Source organism: Ursus arctos, unplaced genomic scaffold (assembly GCF_023065955.2).
Source record: "Ursus arctos isolate Adak ecotype North America unplaced genomic scaffold, UrsArc2.0 scaffold_34, whole genome shotgun sequence".
Taxonomy (NCBI): Eukaryota; Metazoa; Chordata; class Mammalia; order Carnivora; family Ursidae; genus Ursus; species Ursus arctos.
This window is the reverse complement of record NW_026623030.1, coordinates 16,823,166-16,843,438: the sequence shown is the minus strand read 5'-3', so window position 1 is coordinate 16,843,438 and position 20,273 is coordinate 16,823,166. Positions and strand designations below refer to the sequence as shown.

Sequence of the window (20,273 nt, the reverse complement as noted above, 5' to 3'; positions counted from 1 at the left end):
CTAGTGTTTGTCTCATTCCTGCCTTATTCTGAACATGAGGATAGGACCTTGCTCTCTTGTTCATAATTTCATTCTTAGGACCTGGCAGCAAGCCTAGCACATAGTAGGTGCTTAATAAATATATTTAAAGAGCTAATGATGCCCGGGCCTTTACATGTGTGTTTCCACTTCCTGAAACATTCTCTTCATCCTCCTTGCCTAGTTAACTCCCACTTGTCTTTAAGGTCACATCTCAGACGTCATCTTGTGCCAGTTGGTGTCTAATCAGGAAAAAGAAATTATATTCATTAATTTAACTGAGAGAATTTAATAGGGAGTTGTTTAAGTACTTATTGAAACAGGGAAAAGGGAAAAGGAGTACACTGAGTTTGCAAAGATAGTAACTGAAGTGCAGCCAAAGCAAAGTTATCCACTGCTGCATAACAAAGTAGCCCACAACTTAGTAGCTGAAAACAACAATTCATTATCTCATATTTTCCGTGGGTCAGGAATCTGGACATGGCTTAGCTGGATCTTCTGCCTCAAGTTTCTCACAAGACACCAATAAAGGTGGCAGCTAAGGCTGGGGTCTCATCCGAAGGCATGACTGTAGAAAGATGTGCTTCCATTCTCACTCAAGTGGTTGTTGCCAGGATTTGGTTCCTCATGGACTGTTGGGCTGATGCCCTCAGTTTATCTCTGTCTGTTGGCTGGAGACCTTCTTCAGTTCCTTGCCACATGGGCCTCTCTGTAGGGCAATTCACAACATGGCAGCTGGCTTCATCACAGCAAGTGAGCAGGACAGAACACCCACACTGGAGGCCATGGTCTTATTATTTAATCTGTCAAGTGACATTCCATCACCTCTGCTGTTTTCTAGTAGAAATGAGTCAGTAAGTCCATCCTACACTCCAGGGGAAGGGATCACACTAGGGTACGAATATCAGGAGCAATGCCAGAGACTGCCCCTCACAGGCAGAAAGAAGCTAATACCACAGGGCTGGAGGGACAAAGGGAAGAGTTTGGGGCTTTAGAATCTAGATGTTTGTAGGAAGGTCCCCAGGGGGCTGAGATTGCTTCTGAGAGGGTGGCCTGTGCAGCTGATTGTGGTGACTCCGATGGGACACAGTGAAGCTGTTTCTAGGAGTACAAGAAAAAAAAACCACACACACATGGAAACAGGAGCTAGCTGCTGTTTCTGGAACCAACTGGTACTGCTCAGGTTTGGGGGGAACCATGAGCCCCAACAGAAATGGGATATAGACTGGAAGGATGGAAGGAACAATCCCTTTTAACTCTGTTACGGGTTGAATCGCCACTCCCATTCATATGATAAGATCCTGACTCCTAGGACCTCAGAATATGTGACTTTATTTTGCAAATAGGGTCACTGCAGACCTAATTAGTTAAGATGAGGTCATACTGAAGTAGGATGGGCCCTTTATCCAATATGACTGGTATCCTTATAAAGAGAGGAAATTTGAACACGGGTACAGTCACACAGTCCATGAGAACATAAAGGCAGAGATTCCTACTAGAAGCTAAAGGATGACAGTGATGGCCAGCAAACCTCCAGAAGCTAGGAGAGAGGCATGGAACACATTTTCCTTCACCACCCTCGGAAGGAACCAACCCTGCTGACACTTTGATCTTGGACTTCTAGGCACCGAAAGTGTGAGATGATGAGTTGTGTTGTTTAAGCCACCCATGGTACTTTCATGGCACTTGGTTACAGCAACCCTTGGAAACTAGTGTAGCCTCCTCCAGCCTTGCTGTCTTGTCTGGCATCATCCATCTTGCAGAACCTACCAAGGATGCAGGCATCAAAGCTGGGATGTAGTTGCGGAAGGGTGGGTGATGGGAATGGCCAGCACATACCTCTTAGGGGGAAGCTTTCAGTGACCCCAGCACGCAGGTCCTGGCTGGTCTCCTGCCCTCCGTGTGTCCCCTCAGTCCTCTGAACTACCTTCCAGCATATCTACCACCCTCTTGTACTGATTATTTGTCTGTATTTTTCTCTGGACATGAACTTCATGAGGGCAGGCCCCCTGTTCTGTGTTCTGCACTGTATCACCTGTGCCACTAGGGACAGCTGTCCTATCATACATATAATCTCATTTAATCCTCAAAATCACCCTGCAATGCAGATATTTCTACCTCCATTTTGCTAATGATGTAGACTAAGGATCAGAGAGCTAAAATGGCAGAGCTGGGGCTTGGATCTCCTTCTTACTTTCTTACTCCATTTCCCCCCGGAGTTCTAAAGCCACCGTGCGTTAAAGATTTATAGTGGACCAGGAACCAGGTTAAATGCTGTCTGCATATCTTTCTCTATCTCCATATTTATATTAGCTACCTTATCATTTAATCCTCATTTCATAGAGTAAGTAGTGCAGATGGAGAGCTAGAAACCAAACAGAATATTCTGGTTAAACCTAATTCCACTGTGCAGCCAGACAGTTGAAAATCAACCAGTGTCCCTCCACTAAAAGCAGATTAATAGGTTGTTGATACATCTAATGGTTTGTTTAATTGATGGCTTTTGCCATTATTAGGGGAGAGTTTAGAGGGGTTTTTTATGATTATAAGACCCACATCAATTAGCCTTGGAAACAAGAATGTAAATATAAAATGTTATTTGTTCTGTTGCCAAGCAAAATAAGCACCTATACTGGGAGCCAGAGATTTAAGAATTTATTCAGCAAATATTTGAGCATGTATTATGTGCTTGGCAGTGTTCTTGCAGTCGTATGAGCTGTATATAACAGTATAAGATGCATTTCCTGTCTCTGGGGACCTTGCCATGTAGTTAAGGAAAGAAGATATGCACACATGAGATGTTAATTAACAAAACAAGGCCATAGGGGTAAATAGCAAATTAATGGAACGGACAATAGGAAAATCATGCTCATGGGAATTCAGAGGCTGGAGTGATAATGATGATGGTAATGAAGAAATTTGCTACCATTTTATTGAGCATTCATCACATTCCAGGCACAGTGCTAAGTGTTTGTGTGTGTTAGCATGTTACAGATGAGGAAACTGAGCCTTGAAGAAGTTGAATGACTTGCATGAGGTCGCACAGCCAGTGAATGATACAGCAAGAATTTGATCCTGGGTTATCTTACACAGGAAGGAGTTCTTATTACCTGCCATTCTATATTCTTTTCTTTTCTTTTTTTTAAGATTTATTTATTTATTTGAGAGAGAGAGAGAACGAGTGGAAGGGAAAGAGAATCCCAAGCAGACTCTGTGCAGAGTGCAGAGCCCAATGCGGGGCTCAATCTCATGACCCTGAGATCAGGACCTGAGCTGAAACCAAGAGTCAGATGTTCAACCCACTGAGCCACCCGCGTGCCCCCTGCCATTCTATATTCTGAGAGTGGATTGTACTCTGTATGTCCACAGAAAGCAGTGACTGTATGGAAGGTTGGAGAAATGTATGGAAATCTTAAGAGTTGATGACATTTAAGCTGGGTTTTGAAGCATGAATAAGAGTTCAATAGTTGGAGAAAGAGAGAAGGAATTCCAGGCAGAAGGAATAACCTATGCAAAGCAAGTAGGTTTGTTCCTTATTTTCTTTCCTCTGCCTCTAGCTATGCTCATAACACTACTATTTTTTTTAACTTTTTGGCAGTGGCCAGTATAAGTCACCCTCAGTCTCGAATGCCTCTTCTTTCAGGGAAGGGTTTGGAGTTTCAGAACATTTACCCTTTGACTCTGCTGGTACTGAGTCTTGATTCTTTGGGAGACAGAAGCCTCTGTGATTCTACAGCAGACCCAGATCTCGTCAGTTATTTTGAGCACTTGGAAGAAAAGGCGGTGGGACATCCTTTCTCTTCTTAGCACACACACCTATTAGGAACGCTAGGAACATGTTGTTGTGTGAACAATCCTTGGGAGGGCTCAAGTGCTTATTGCCAATTTTAAAAAGGCATTCTGAGAGAAAACTAACACAGATGGAAATAAATTGAATTTTCTGCCCCAGAAGATCTCGAGCAATGAAACCCATGTAATTGACCACCAGTTTTCAGAAGGGGACAGATCTGAGAAGTGAGAAGGGAGGAGGAGGGGGGAGGCGTAGTTCAGAGGAACATTTAAAATGGAGGAAAAGATTATTTTGTAGGATGAGGGATGCCATCCCCTGAAAGATCTGTGTTCCTTCCATGAGGCCAGAAGAAATGTGTGTAGGATGCCATACATAATAACATCTCAGAGCTTCAGTTTTCCCATCTGTTAAATGGGGCTCATGATACTGAACCAGGATTATTGCCAATAACCCTCTCACCCACCTTCACAAGCCTCATGCTGTTGCCCAGTCATTTCCAGCTTCTTCTTATTTTCTCATGCAATGGTGTCATCATCTACACAGTGGTCCAGGCTGAAATCCTAGGAGTAGTTTTTTATCCCTCTCTTTCTTTCCCTGACCCCTAACGATCAAATCTACCAGCAAGTCTGGTTTATTCTGTATTCAAAATATGCCCCAGTCTGGTCACCTTTCATCCTTTCCTTTGCTACCATCCCTGTCCAATCTCTACCTCAACCCTCACCCAGGTTACAACATCCTTATCACAGGTCTCCCTGTTCCAAATCTTGCTCACCAGAGCAAATTGTGTCTAGCATAGTGGCTGACACATAATGGGCTCTCAGTAAATTCTTGTTGAATGGATGGATAGGGAATTAGGAGGTTCCCTTTAGACAATAAACAAATTTTCATGCATTCCCAAAATAACAATATTTTGGCATATTTTGTTTGAGAAACTATTTGTTGACCAAGTGCATCTATGAATTCAGTAATGCTTTTGAATCAAAAGATCTACAGACTTGAAAAGTAGTTGTGCTAGGGATGAGATGTTGGCAAATGGGCTCGAAAATTGGCAGATATCATGCAATACCTCTTGAGCCCTCTAGGAAGTGGTAGCTCACAGGTTGGAATTTACTGTGTACTCTGGTTAAACTAGGTCTTTGCTTATTTTACAGCGTGACTCATTCTGGGATTCTGTTCCCATTCCTGTGCCTCTGTTCTTGCTGTGTCCTCCACTCGGAATGCCCTTTTGAATCTATCTCAAACTCTGGGTATACAAAGCCCATCCATCTTTAAAGTCTCAGCCCAAATGTCAACTCCTTTGAAGCCTTTCTTGGTTTTGCCCAAGTGAGAAGGCATCTTGCCCTCCTTGCTGAGCTCCCGTTGAGCTTTATCTTATTGCCTTTATTTATAGCCATGGGTGCCCAGTTTAGAGATTTCATGAACCAATAATATTTTTAAAAGGGAGGGGCAACAGTTGACTTCGCCAAAAAGATCTTGAAACAAACAAATTTTATCAACACCGTCATTTCATAAAAGAAACTTTTTAAACACAAAAAGAGAAAAAAAGAAGGAAGGGAGGGAGGAAGGGAGAGAGGGAGGAAGGGCATTATTTCAACATAAGGAATCATTTTAACAATAAAATAAATTTTGTCCTATAAAAATTCATACAAGTGTGGTTTTTATTTTTCTCTTGTTTCTGAGTCCTAGTAAAGAATTCATCACAGATAAGCCCTGGACTAGAGAGGGGTATTTAGAAACTTTGTCTTCTAATTCTTCATATCCCTATCTCATTACCACTTCTAACCTCAGCTTTTCATGGGCAGGGAATGTGTCTGATTCAGCACTATATCCCCAATAAAGCCTGGCTCATGGTAACTGATGTAAGGCTAATTGATTGAACATCATGAAGGGCAGAGACGCTGCTCTTTCTCTCAGAATAGTTTTGGCTCCTGATCATTTGGCCCCTGTGGTTGGTTAAAGAATGCCCTTGCAGTAGAATTACCCTTTCTGGAAAGCAAGGGCAATGTAGAACCCCTTGGAGTTTTGTCTGCTAACTCATCACTGAATGTACTCATTTAGCCTTCCAGGAATACATTGCCCATCCAGAGTAGGGAGAAGAGGCTATGATGTTCCTGATTTGCAATATCATAGTGGGTGCTCAATAAATAAACATTTGATAGATCGCTGTGGGTCTTGAACTCTATGATGTTGACTATTGTGGTTCTGGGAGCTTTTCTAACAGAAAACATGAGTCCTGCCGTGCTTGGCTCTGTATTCCAAAGTACAGGTGCTCCTTTAAGCAATGGTAGGATGTAATGGAGACCAAAGGTGACTGGATTCTGGGTTCTTTCCAGTCATAGAACAGAGGGAGGTCTTGTGGCTTACTCTATGCTTCTTTTGATCATCATTCTTTTGAGAGCCCCTGGGAGAACTGGGCCAATAACAAACAGCACCTTCCTGGGTCAAGGCACTAACCACAGACACCCCAGGAATTTAGGAGACAGAGCTGTTCCAAGGAGGCTGAATGCCTAGTACCCAGACTCTCTGTCTGTGGAATAATGAATTCTCTTTTGATCATCTGCTGTGTAAATCACTGACGATGGGGAGTTAATCATGCATAGGAAATGAATCTTTTCTCTGAGTTAATGAGCAGAAAGCTCAGAGCAACATCTGTTTATTCCCTCTACTTTCAAATCTCTGGCAGTTTGAACAATTAATTGTACCCAATAATGTCTCTTTGTTTTTAGACATTAGGGGAAAAAAACCCAGTTCTCCCCAAAACACATATACCACTGGGTAGTGGGTAAAGAGGCATCTATGCAGCTTCTTTACCCACTTACAAGTGATGTTCTAAGAATCAAAGGGTATATATAAGTGGGGAGGGGGGAAAGGGAGGAAAGAAGAAGGGAAGAGAAGAGGTGAGGACAGGGGAGAATCAGGAGGAAAGAATAATTTTGGCTTCTGTTTTTGTGAGCACTACATAATGTGTCAGGCAGTGTATCAATTGCTGCACTTATAGGATCTCGTTACATCATTCTATTGTAATTACAGGCAGAGGTTTTATTTTTCCCATTTTATAGAGGAGAACAAAAGGTTCAGAGAGGTTAAGTCACTTGTGCATGCCACCCGGCTAGGAAGCAGCTAGGGACGGACTAAAGCTCAGGTTGACCTAACTCTAAGGCTCAACACTTGCCCTTTCCTTTTGGGGGAACCTCACTCACTTTGAAGCACCCCCATCCTAATGCCCCTCCCTGATGCCTCTTGAACAGCCCGCAGGCAGAGGCTTTGAGGCTAACTCAGCTGCCTAGGTGTCCATCTCGGCTGTGCCACTACGTGATGGGCAAGTGCTTTCACTTCTCGGAGCTTCAGTTTCCTCCTCTATCAACTGGGAATAATTACAGTGCCTTCGCCTATATTTTTGCAAGGATTAAATAAAATGATATACAGAGAGGACACAGAGCCCTCTATCAGTTATGTTCATATTACTGTCCTTTATGGGGCACTTTCTATGTGCCAGGCACTTTGCTGAACATGTTATGTACTCTATGCATCCTCACATCTCACATTCAACCCAGAACGTAGATATTAATAATCAGTCTATCATTTGGCAGATATTTACTGAGCATCTCCTTGTGCAGGCATGTCTTGGTGCTGGGGCTGGAACCTAGTTGGGAAGAGAAGCACTGAGTAGCAATTATACAATAAATGATAAGTTATGGAGGGTAAGTATAGAGTGCTATAAGAATGTATAGTGAGGGATCAAGGACATGACCGATTTTTGGAGAAGGGGGTCTCAGAGACGTCTGTTTGGAGAAAATAACATTTCAATGAAGCTCAGAATGACTAAGAGGAAGTCAAATCAAGGAAAAAGATGAAGGGAGAACATTCTGAGCAGAGAATGAGATCGTGCTGTTCTTAACCAGGATCTTTCATGTTTTAATCTTAGAAGCCATCAAATGTGGGCTCCTTTCAGATCAGTGGCAGACTGTTGGAGCTGAGGGAAGGGGAAGTTGAGGCAGGGGTCTTTCCTATTCAGATTGTTTGGCATATTTTCATGCAAATCACAATGATGTCCTTAGTTGATTTCATTCAATGAATATTCTACTCTCACCAGACCCTAGACAGTCCAAGCTGGAAGGAAACTTTGAGGTCATCTGGGGCTCAGAGATTGCAAATTGCAAAAAGACTGTACTAAGGGGGGGGGGCAGCTTTTATCGACTGGTAATGTCTGCTTACAGTTCTCTGTTGGAAAGAGACCCAATTAGTGGCAAATAATGGTGAGATTGATTAGTGATGTCTGTTTCAGGCATGGAATTAGGAACTTAGGGAAGGTGTGTGAGTAGGGGTCAGAAAAGCTATACACAGTTGGCATCTGAACTCCTCTTAGAGGGAAAACTGTCTTTGTCTTAGGATGCATTTTTTTTTAAAGATTTTATTTAAATATTTGACAGAGAGACAGCCAGCGAGAGAGGGGACACAAGCAGGGGGAGTGGGAGAGGAAGAAGCAGGCTCCCAGCGGAGGAGCCTGATGTGGGGCTCGATCCCAGAATGCTGGGATCACGCCCTGAGCCAAAGGCAGACACTTAATGACTGCGCTACCCAGGCACCCCAGGATGCATTTTTATAGGCTGTTTTAGGTATTAAAGATGCGGCCCGAAGAATATAAGCTGTAAGAAAACAGCAGAACGAAGAGAGAACGAAATTGTTCTGCATAAGTAATATGAATTCAAGGTTGCAGATGAGCCAGATGGGGGTGAGGAGCTTGTAGGAGAGGGGAGACTGAGCCACATGACAGGTAACTGAATCCCAAAGGCCAGAGAAGACAACATGGAGACTTCCTGATGGTAGAGTGGCCTAAGATTTCAAAGATCAGTATACCTCATTTCAGTTTTTTTGAAGATCTTTATTTATTTATTTATTTATTTATTTATTTATTTGAGAGAGAGAGTGAGATCTGGGGCGGGGTGCAGAGGGAGAGGAGAGAGAGCAGACTCTGCACTAAGCAGAGAGCCCTACGTGGGGCCCAGTCTCACGACTCCAAGATCATGACCCGAGCTGAAATGAAGAGTTGGCTGCTTAACTGAGTCACTCAGGCGCCCCACCTCATTTCCAATTTTAAGTAGTTTGCTTCACTGCAATGTACAGTTTGTCAACCCAAACGGACAATAAATGTCTGTTTCATGTACTGAGGCTTCTGTTGGTGGCATTTGGGGGCGAGTGGAGGAATGGGGGCCGTGTCCAGGATGAGATGATGTAATATAAGAAAAGAGGAGAACACTGGGAATGCTGAACAGATGATCCAGAAACTGAACCAACTCAGCAAAATAGAGAAGCCAGAGACAGAGAAATGCAAGCCCTCTGCCCTGCCCCCCCCCACCACCCACCCCAAAGATCCCTGGACCAAGAAGGAAGCGGAGGCTGTTGCTATACATGGGATAAAGGTCTGGGCTAATTTCTTTTGGGTTTCAGAGAATGGGATATATGTGAGATATATACCTATTTCCCTATTCTAGTCTGTCCTCCTAATTTTACAGATGGGGAAACTGAGGCCCCTATAGGGGGAAAGAGCCTAATGGAGGTCTCATTCAGTGGCTGCCCAATGAGCCTTCTTTTTGGAGACTGTGGTACGAGACACCAGGCAAGGGTAATGAGCCAGGGCTTGGTGTCTGCCATCATCCTTGGTCTGCAGCACTCAGCTCAGTTTGGGCGAAATATCACAGACTGTCAGATGCATTTTTATTTTTAAAGGGAAAATGATCAGAACTTAAATGAAGGCTGTTTAGTCATATGCATGTGTGCATGTATTGGGGTGTTTGGGCAGGTTATGGGGTGCAGTTTCGAATCTGGACCTGACCTGAAGGGGAAAGGGAAAGGGAGAGGGTTTTGCTTGGTTCTGTCTCCCACTTTGAGGTCCTGCTGTACCCTCCTCCTTGGAGGGCTCATTTTAGTAGAAAGTCATGAAACTCAGGTCTTGCACATAAGTGGTGGGTGGTCACTTAGCTAATAATGGTAATCTAGGGGAGCCAGAAGGGCTGCCTGTTGAAGAACTGGTTTCTCCCTTTGTCTCCCTATAGTGCTTAACATTTCCACCATGAATCACCTCTTTGGGATGAAACATGAATATGCCAATGTCTTTGCCAAGAAGGGAGCAAACTCTGTAATGCTCACCAATGCCCTAGAAAGGAGCCACCGGTAATAAGCCCTCAGAACGTACTACTGCATGCCAAACAGTTGTGTGTAGACGTTGTTACTTGTGCCCCATCACACTTCTGTATCAAGAACAACAGTTGATGCTCCCATTTTTCAGAAGAATAAACTGAGCCTGAGAGATTTTGACTTAGCTGGGCAACTAAGGAGCAGAGGGTGAGAATTCAGGGCTCAACATAATGACCCTCAGAGTCTTAGATGATTAGTTGCTTTACTTCTGAATAGGGTACATTAAAAAAAATTTTTTTTAAGATTTATTTATTTGAGAGAGAGAGAGCACGAGTGGGAGGGGTAGAGGGAGAGGGAGAGAGAATCTGAAGCAGACTCCACATTGAGCATGGAACCTGACACAGGGCTTGATCTCATGACCCTGAGATCACCACCTGAGCTGAAACCAAGAGTCAGCCACTCAACCGGCTGAGCCACCCAGGCGCCCTAGATTTAAAAAATTAGATTTTGATTGTACAGTGATAAATTGTCATTGTGGAAAAGTTAGAAAATGGAAAAGAGCCAGAGAGGAAACTAAACTCTAGCCATAATCCCACAAGGCGAAGATGGTCTCATTTTCAATTTTGGGTTTATTCTTCTTCTTTTCCACTATCATTATGGGTTTTTCACAAAAATGGGATGAAAATACATAAAATTCTGTGACGTGAATGCATCATTATTTATTTAACAAGCTCCCTGATAGTAAGCATTTATTGAGCTTATTGGTTGAAAAGTGAGATGCCAGGATGATAGACTGTATGATCATGAATAAAGCATGGTTCTTATAATCCAGATTAATATACTGCTGAGCAAGGTAGGGGCAGACAGTTCACCTATTTGCTCAAAAACTAGATTGTTGCCTACTGTGTTGCAGGCACTGACCATGGCCTGAGATACAGCTGAGATCAGGATGGAAACGGTCTCCCGAAGCTCAGGGACAGATAATCTACAAGTACATGTGTGAATAGGTGTGTGTGTGTGTGTATAGTATAATGAGACAGTGAAGGTGGTATGAAGGACAAGGCTGGGTCAGTACAGAGAGTAGGAGTCATGGGATGGTATTTTAAATCCCCTCTGAAGGTGTGACATTTGAGCAAAGACCTGAAGTAGGGAGTGAACTATGTGAATGTCTGAGTGAAAAATGGACCAGCAGCAAGTTCAAAGGCAGGGAGGTAGGAAGGAGCTTAGTGTTAGAGACAGAAACACTTGAGAGGGGGCACCTGGGTGGCTCAGTCATTAAGCATCTGCCTTCGACTCAACTCAGGGCGTGATCCCAGGGTCCTGGGATCCCACATCGGGCTTCCTGCTCCACTGGGAGCCTCCTTCTTCCTCTCCCACTCCCCCTGCTTGTGTTCCCTCTCTCGCTGGCTGTCTCTCTCTCTCTCAAATAAATAAATAAAATCCTAAAAAAAAAAAAAAAGAAAGAAAGACTTGAGAGCATTGTAAGCAGGAAGAATGTGAGGAAATGCGGTTGAAGAGGTAGCTGGGGACCAAATCATGCAGACCCTTAAAGGCCACGAGGGCGGGGGAGGGGGATGTCTGGATGGTGGGTGGTGAGCTTTGCGAGGTCTTCAGCAGACAAGTGATGTAAGCTGATGTGTATTTTTCGAGCTTCCCTTTGGCCTCTGTACAGAGACTGACTATGGTTTGGGGGGGCAAGAAGAAAAGTCAGAAGATCGGTTTGGAGGGTGTTGTAATTATCCAGGAGAGGCGTGATGGTGGCTGGGACTGTAGAGGGGTCAGAGGGACTGTAAGAAGGGGTCAGATTTGAGATATGTTGTGAAGCTTGAGCTCTCTGGACTTGCTGTAGAATTGGCTCTGGGAATAACAGAAGGGATGTGGTCAGGGATACCTGAGCAACTGGGCAAATGGTGGTACCAACGGAGGTGGGGAGGACTGTGGGGGTACAGTGGAGGAGAGTTAGAGGTTTGGTTTGGGATATATTAAATTGAAGATCCCTGTTAGAGTCCGAAGTGGCAGTCCAAACCACACAGGTAGATATACCAGCCTGGAGGTCAGGGGATGAGTTGAAGTGGAAGACACAAATTTCAGAATCACCCATGCATAGGTGCATGAAAGCCATGGGACTGGATGGCAAAATGGCTCTTTGGTGAGGGACTGAGAGAAGGGTCGCTTGAGTTCCCCTGGGGCTGGGGATGGTGGAAATAGGAGGACCACCTTCATTTAATTTGCGGTGCTACCGAAGGCTGGATCTATGCTCCCAATGGTGGCAGGATGGGTCTTGATGAGAAAGTGGTCCCAAATTTACCTTTAAAGAAAGGGGGAAGTGGGGAGCATAGAACCTTAAAAAGAGGTTCTAAGACCCCAGGGAACAAGGCAGAAAGGAAGGCAGGTCAGGAAGGAGAGTGGGAGAAGAGGAGAGACTCAAATTTGTGGGTAAATGCCAAGTTCTAGAAGCCCCCACTGTGATCCTCCCTCCTTCCCTTCTTCATCCCGGAATGTTTGTGTGCGTGCATCTCTCCATCCACCATCCATTTCTCAATTCAGTTAGTGAGTCAATAACTCTTATTAAGTCCTTGCTTTTTGGCAGGTATTGGGCTTGGTGTCAAGGACATAAAGAAAATAAGAAGCTGTTACTTGGTGGGGGAAGTGGAAAGCACAAGAATTCTGTGATCGGCTCTGGACAGGGAGTGACGTCTTCATCCGTAATTTGCCAAAGCCAGTCAGGCCACAGACTAGTTGCATGGCGATTGCTTGAGGCCCTCGTAAGAATACATATTCCTGAACCCGCCTCAGAATCAAAATCTTCCAGGGAGTATGTTTTGAATAGGTCTCCAGGTGATTCTGATGTGCAGCCAGGTCTGGGCATTCAGCTGACTGAGGTTCGAGTCAGATGGAAAGTGGGAATCATTTTAAAATAATTCCACTCTACAGCATTGTTGGGATTAAATGCGATCACACCAGAGAAGGTTCTTGGCACAGCAGTGTTTCCTTAGCGAGGCCTTCTGGACATGCCTGTGTGGTCTAAGGCCAAAGGGTCCAGCAGCATCTTGGCGGACCCCAGGCCCACCCCAGATGTCTTGAATCAGAATGTCCTGGGTGATTCTCATGCACATTAACATTGGCTGGTAGAAGGGGTACGCAGACAGGCCAGCCTGTCACTGAGGCAGTCACACCTGGGAGCAGAGCATCTCTATTAAGGAGCATTAATGAAACGTAAAAATGATTTCCTCGGTGTAATTATATCATGCTGCTTTGGAGTTGTAACCCTGGGCCGCTCTGTTTGCGGGTGGTTTAGTGCCCATTACACAGCACCGCAAGGTATGTTGGGAAAGCAGGGGTGATAGAGAGGGAGTCGGGACACTGGCTCCTGGGCCAGTGTCAGCCTGGCCAAAGTCAGCCTGTGCTTAAGATGGGCCATACCAGTGGTCCTGTCTGTTTCTGGAGCCACTGCTGCCCTTCCCCAAGGCCGACTACTCCTCCATAACACAGCGAGTGCCACACGGCGCGGAGCTATGCTGCCCAGAATGGGAGCTGGCTGCAGGGGAGTCCCTGCATCTTAGTACTTCTTGAATTCGAATGTGCACACGAATCGTCTAGGGATCATGTGAAAATGCATATTCAAATTCAGCAGGTCTGGAGTGGGCCAGAGATCGGCCCATTTCTAGCAAGCTCCCTGGTAATGCTGATGCTGCAGGTCTGAGGACCACACTTTTATTAGGAAGACTCCAGTACTACTCAGTGGTTCTCAAAGAATATCAATGATTCCTCTCACCCAAGATGAATTAAATCAGAATTTCTGGAGGTAGAATCTGGGCATCACTATTTTTCAGAAGCTTGTTAGTTTGTAGTCAGGGTTGAGAACTGCTTTAGGAGACACTTCTCTCTCCCCTTTCTTCCTCCCTCCCTCCCTCTCTCTCTCTTCCTCTCTTCCTTTCCCTTCTCTTCCCCATCTTTTTTTTATGTGGGGGGGGCAGTGAGGGGAGATTAGGTGGGATCCAGAGGAGACAGCCAAATTGAGAAAGAGCCGTCTGCTCCAGTGAAGAGAATGAGGAAGGCTATTGGCAGGAAGGATATTCTCTTTAAACAGAATCCTCTAGCTAGAAGAATCTTTCCAGGAGTTTTGCTCAAATCATGCCTGTGCCAATGACACCATGCTGTACTCTTACTCCTTTTTCCATTCATGAGAATTCTAACTCTCCTGTTGCTCATGTCTAAAGGGGGACAGCTGGTGTAGACATCCCTTGGCGTGCTCCACCTCCATCTTGTTCACTTCCAGGGCTTGCTGAGCCTGTGCAGTGGGAATTGGAGGTCAGAGGGAGGAGGCACCTGTAAGAGTTGGGACTCCAAGTGCCAGAATAGAAACACAAGTCAGACAGAATTAGGCAAAGAATGATGTTTATTTATTCATATAACTGAAACATTGGTTGTTTCAGTGGATCCATGGATTCAGGAGACATCCTCTAGAGTCTCTTTGTCTCTTTCCTCTCCCCCATCTCAGCTCTTACTTCCTCCATGTGGCCTTCATTCTCAGGCAGGTTCCCCCTTATGATGACAAGAAGGCCACCAGCAGGCTTACATCCCATCCTTTCAACAAATCCATTAAAAAAAAAAAAAAAAAAAAAGGAAAGGAGGTACTCTCTCTTACCCATATTTCCCAAGAAGTCAAAGAATGGAGCCCCCTTAGTCCTGATTGAGCCATAGCTCCATCATTTAGTCAATCAGTAACAACAGGACGATGTGAACAGCCAGTCCTTGGCCATCCCCAGTCTCAGAGCCCAGTGTGGAGTCAGCCCCACCCAAACTAGAAGGAGGCCCGGGTGCTGGGCAGACACAACAGGACGTCCACTGCGGCATCCCAAATACCTGTCACCCACATTCCTGGGGTGGCCTGGCCTTCTCTTCAGAGCCTCTTCTTCAGAGTTTATTGTGCAGTAGGCTCTTGACAACTTTGTTCTCTGGAGAGCACAGCAGAGAGACTGATTTCCAGCAGGTGTGGAATTGAATAGGTGGTAGGAGGGGAAGCAGAGCCCATGTTGACAGGTTTTTTCCTTCCTGTCCTGTGACCCCACATTCCGTGTTAAAAGGGACTTGTGTTCACCCTCTCTTTGGGAGAGGGGCAGGGGAGGAGGCTAGAGGCTAGAGAGCCCAGTTGGTAGCTGATTTTCCGCTGGTAATTCTCGAAGGGAATCCACTCCTCATTTTTTGCAGAGTGGAGTCTTATCCATGGGCACTACATGATTGAAATGGTACAAGGCTGGGAGGAAGCCCCATGACGTTTGTGAAAGGTTGTAAATTCAGAGCACATCACTCGCCGCTTAAAATCCTCCAGCAACTTCTTTCTGCCTCTTAAGATAGCATCTCATCTCCTAACACATGCTAACCTGGCCCGTGTCTCCACCCCAGGGTGATTTTGTGACACTTTTTACCTGGATCAAAGTGCCGCAGCCCCACAGGCCTTTGTTCTGTTCCTCGGGACCTCTCTGCCTCCAGCCTTGGATTCTCCCCTTCCCCTCACCTGAAGCCTCACCCCTACCTCACTCGTCCTGCTTTACGCTTAATCTTTTAAGTCCCCATTAAAATGGCACCTATCAGGCTGCCTGGGTGGCTCAGTCAGTTAAGCATCTGCCTTACTCTCAGGTCATGATCCCAGGGTCCTGGAATCGAGCCCTGCGTCTCTGCTTAGCAGGGAGTCTGCTTCTCCCTCTCCCTCTCCCTCTGCCTCTCCCCCCAACTTGTGCTCTCTCTCGCTTACTCTCTTTCTCAAATAAATAAATAAAATCTTTTTAAAAAATGGCCACCTGCTATCCCCAGTCTAAATTAGGCTAGCCATCATAGTTCTCTGTTCCTTTTTATACAACACATGTAATTGACGTGTGTTTCTTGGACTGTGTATGTCACTTCCATGGAGCCCATTTGATTCTAGATTCCACGTAGTTGGGGACCCTCTCTGATTTTGTTCATCACTGTGTCTCTAGGGCTGACACTGGTACATAGTAGGTGCTCAGTAAATAATTGTTGGATGAATGAATTAGTTTTCTGAGGTTCCCTGAGTCCCTCAGTCTTGGGTACGTATAAAAGTCAACTGGGAAATCATATTAAAAATACAGGTTTCCTCAACCTTCCTTTGGTCTTTAGGTTCTAGATGTGTGGTTGGATCCTGGGAAAACCACTAGGAAATTCAGAAATTTGCCGGGATTGTCGATGGACAGGGTGCCCAGAATCTTTTGTTTTAATTTGGTTTCTGGCGAATCACAGTAGACTGGAAGACTCATGGCCAAATGTATTATAAGTTGAATGCGGAAGGAGGGAGAGAAATGTATTGTTCCTGGGAATGCAGAGTTGTGGCTTCCCTCAATGCAAGCACAACACCAGCCAAGGAGATGCAGTTCGATTTGAGTTAATACTAAACGGCTTGTAGTGTTTGTTTCTCTTTTCTGTCTTGATGACAGTTGGGTGATTTCCACACACTGTTCAGACAACCGGTGGATCCATACTGTTCTTTTGCCAGATCTGTCACATATCTGACAGAATCCCCCGCCTCTGGGCCCAGACGCTAAGCTCAGAGTCTAACGTAGCTCCTCCTCCCTGCTGCTTAGAATATTCTCAACCCCTCTGTCCACTTGCTGACACATGTTAGCATCCTTCAGCTCCGTGTACGTGGATAACTGAAAGCCCACTGGCTTTCTGTGCTGACAGTAGCGTGAATTATCTTGTTCTTTCTCGACAGGTCCGTTTTGTAACTCACTTCTGGGGAAAAAAAAACCACAACTAAAAAGCCCAAACCCACCCTTAAACTCGGTTCTTGGACTGCCAGCTTCCAGAGCTCAGTCACTGTGTCTTCTGTTTCTCCACTATTATGCCCTGTAGAACCAAGCACACATTCGCTGATGTGAATCATTTATGATGGTTTGTTACTATTAATAATGATGAAATACGTTACTCTTAAAATCGTCCCGTACAGCATTTTCACAGCACTTTGAAGTTTACTAACGCTTTCCTTCCTTATGTCATGTAATTCTAATGTGTCGTTTTTGACTAGTGACTGATAACTAGAATCACCTTGGGTGTATTTCAAGTGTACACACTCCTGGGACCTACTCCAGACCAGCTCTAAGTAGTGAGTACTATGTCCATGGTAGATGTGGCCAATTTTATACCCATTTTACAGAGGAGGATCCCTGTAGCTGCTGAAAGGGGAACTAAGAGTTCATACCCTGTCTTCTATGCCTCTAGTCTGGGCTTTTCCCACTTCACAAAGCTAATTCTTCATGCCAATCCTTCTCCGGACTTAAAACCAGGTCAGTGAATGCTCATCTCAGGTTTTGTTTTTTTGTTTTTTTGTTTTTTTGTTTTTTTTTTTTGTTTTTTTTTTTTTTTTTGCCTTGAGAGGGAGAAAGGATCAACTCTTTACCCACAGCCCAGCTTTTCTTCCCTCCTGCAGCCCTTCCTAGTTCTCTCTTTCCAGACCCAGGCCCCATGGCCATTTTTCAGAAATGTCATCTTACTTAGGCAACACACTCAGGCCCTAAAACAGGGTGATTTGGGATTCCTGTCTCATCCCCATCTGTCTGCAGAGTCTGAGCAGATACCAGAACAGACTCATCTAATTAGTGGCCTCTCCTCCTCTGGGGCTCGTGGCTACTGGTGCATGGCTTCCACATTTCCCAGGCAGAGACGAGACACCTCATCAGATAGGCCAGTGGTGAAGGCTTCCCCACAGGAGGCTGAGAGGAAAGGGATTTTCTAGCTTCTGGAGCAGGGATGCAGGTTCCTGGGCAATGGGGACCCAGAACTGGAGTATCCATGGATGTGGTTGTTGAGAAGAACATCACCTCACCACTCTGAACCTCGCTGTCCTTATCCATAAAATGGAATGATAATCACACCCACCTCACAGGCTTGTTGGGAGTATGTCTACAAAGGGATGATCTCAAGGTCACCTGACCTCTACCCCATTCCTCACCCTTGCTTTTCCTTCCCTCTCTCCAAACTCTTCAGTGATTTGGTTGGAGGGCGATTATAGTAGCAATTAGGAGCATGCACACTGAAGTTTCCTGCTTGGTATTAATCCTGGTCCTGCCTTTATCCACTCTGCTACCTTGAGCAAATCTCTCTCTAAGCTCAGTTTCCTCTTCTGTAAATTACAGGTGATAATCCTGGACCTGCCTTGTATGTTTGTTGGGATTGTAAAGTGGGGTCAATTATGTTGGAACATAGTAAGTTCTCAATAAATATCCAGTATTATCATGAAGCAAGCATGGGGATTGATTCCTAGTCCATCTCAATGTTCCCCTTTTTCATATGGAGAAAGCAGTTTTTTCTGCCAGGACCCTCATTATCCATGTGGTTTTACAACTTCAGGACTCAGCTCCTGGGGACCCTTCTCTGCAAGGCTTTCCCCGAGACTTCTCCGTATGCTTTCCCCTCACCACCCAGAGCTTCCTCCACCCATAGCTCTTTGCACATGACTCTGTTGGACTTGGATTCCTTGGGGAAGGTGCCTGTGTTCATAGTTATGTTTCTAGTACCTGGGACAGCAACATACTATTTGGAACTTTGTTTTTGTTGAATGAGGACACCAGAGACCTTAAAGCAGTGTTTCTCAAAACTTTTCTGACCATTTTACATTGAAACCTGGTGACGGACGTGTGCACACACACCATAGGAACCCCGGTTCATATTTGTTTGATATTTGCTTCGTATTTCACTATTCATAATGTACTCTGATGATTTCTCTTCTCTCTCGCTCCTCCCTTCATTTATTTTGTTTCTAAAATTTTGCCTATGATCTAAATTTTCATTTCAGAACTAACTGTTCTGGGTTGAGAAGCTGTTTCTTATAATGCTAAGAGCATGGACGGTTGGGAACAAATGCATCAGGGATTCCAAATCCACGACTAACTGGTTGTGTACAATGGGAATGTCACCTTACTGTGCTAAGTTAAGCCTCAAGTTCTTCATCCATAAAATGGAGTGAATAGTTTCACCTACTTCTTGGGTTCCTTGTGATCTTTTATTTTTTTTTTAAAGATTTTATTTATTTATTTATTTGAGAGAGAGAGAGAGACAGCCAGCGAGAGAGGGAATACAAGCAGGGGGAGTGGGAGAGGAAGAAGCAGGCTCCCAGCGTAGGAGCCTGATGTGGGGCTTGATCCCAGAACACTGGGATCACGCCCTGAGCCGAAGGCAGATGCTTAATGACTGAGCCACCCAGGCGCCCCCCCCCGCTTGTGATATTTAATGAGAAAATAAAGGTAAAGGATTAAACACTGAAGCTGGCATCTAGTAAGTGCTTAACAAATGATGTTGTTGTTATTGTTGTTTATCAGAACCACTCTTGAAATCCTTATGACTTTACCCTTGTCCCTCTCAATCCTCCTAAGTCTGCTTATCCTCTTGATCTTTTTGCTCAGTCCTGTTTTCCTCTCCAAGGCCTACCTCACTGATGGTAAACTCCAGGAGCATCAGAATGAGCCACAGTGTTGTACCCTGACTCCAAAGCATGTGGAGAGGGTGATTTGATGGGAGACAGCAGCAGTCCCATCACTTTGACACAAGGGAAAAAGGAAATATCCCGTGGATGGAATCTTCTGTCTCTCTTATCCCTTCTTAATTGCTACAGTTAATCCATTCCCTTTTCCAGCAACTTGACAGAGCCCAGTAATTTCCCTTCCACCCTCTTTATCCCCAGCCATTTCCACGTGCAGGACCCTGGCCAATAGGAAGGAGAGGGTGGAGATTGTTCTATAAATTAAAGTTACACCAGGAATGTAGTCACCTGTCTCTAGGACTCAAGTTGTTTGGCCATCCGCCTAAGCCCCACAATCATTGTCAGAGAATAAGTCACCAAAGTAATTCAACAGCCCTCCGATTCTGCCCTGCTCTACTGCCCCTTGGCCTGAAGATCCCCTCATTCACAAACCAGTGGTTCTTGAGGGAACGGAGCAAGGCCAAACGGCTAAATTTCCTTCATGGAGGACGGACCTGCACCATGACTGCATTCATGCGGTACCTCTTAGCACAGTGCTTGAATTTGGAGAACCTGGTTCTCACACAAACTTTGCCACCAACCAGCTATGTGACCTTGATTAAGTAGCTGCACTTCTCCCTTCCTCCATTTGCTCATTAGTACAATGGGTGTGTTAATAATATTTTAAAATACTACCTATTTGTTATGAGAGGAAATGAAGTTATGCAAGTTAAGTACCCAACACTCTAAGTCCTTAAAAAATTTCATGATCATCGTCCTCATTGTTGGTGCTGCTGCTGTTGTTTTAACTGATGATAATCACAAATGAACCCTTTAGCTTCTGAATTAGATGCAGAA

At 44.9% G+C, this 20,273-nt stretch overlaps 1 protein-coding gene across 1 annotated transcript in view; it reads left to right on the top strand.

Moving 5' to 3' along the window:
• LOC113267025 (serine/arginine repetitive matrix protein 4) overlaps positions 1–20,273 on the top strand; it is a 237,498-nt gene that overhangs the window by 922 nt on the left and 216,303 nt on the right. The window lies entirely within an intron of this gene.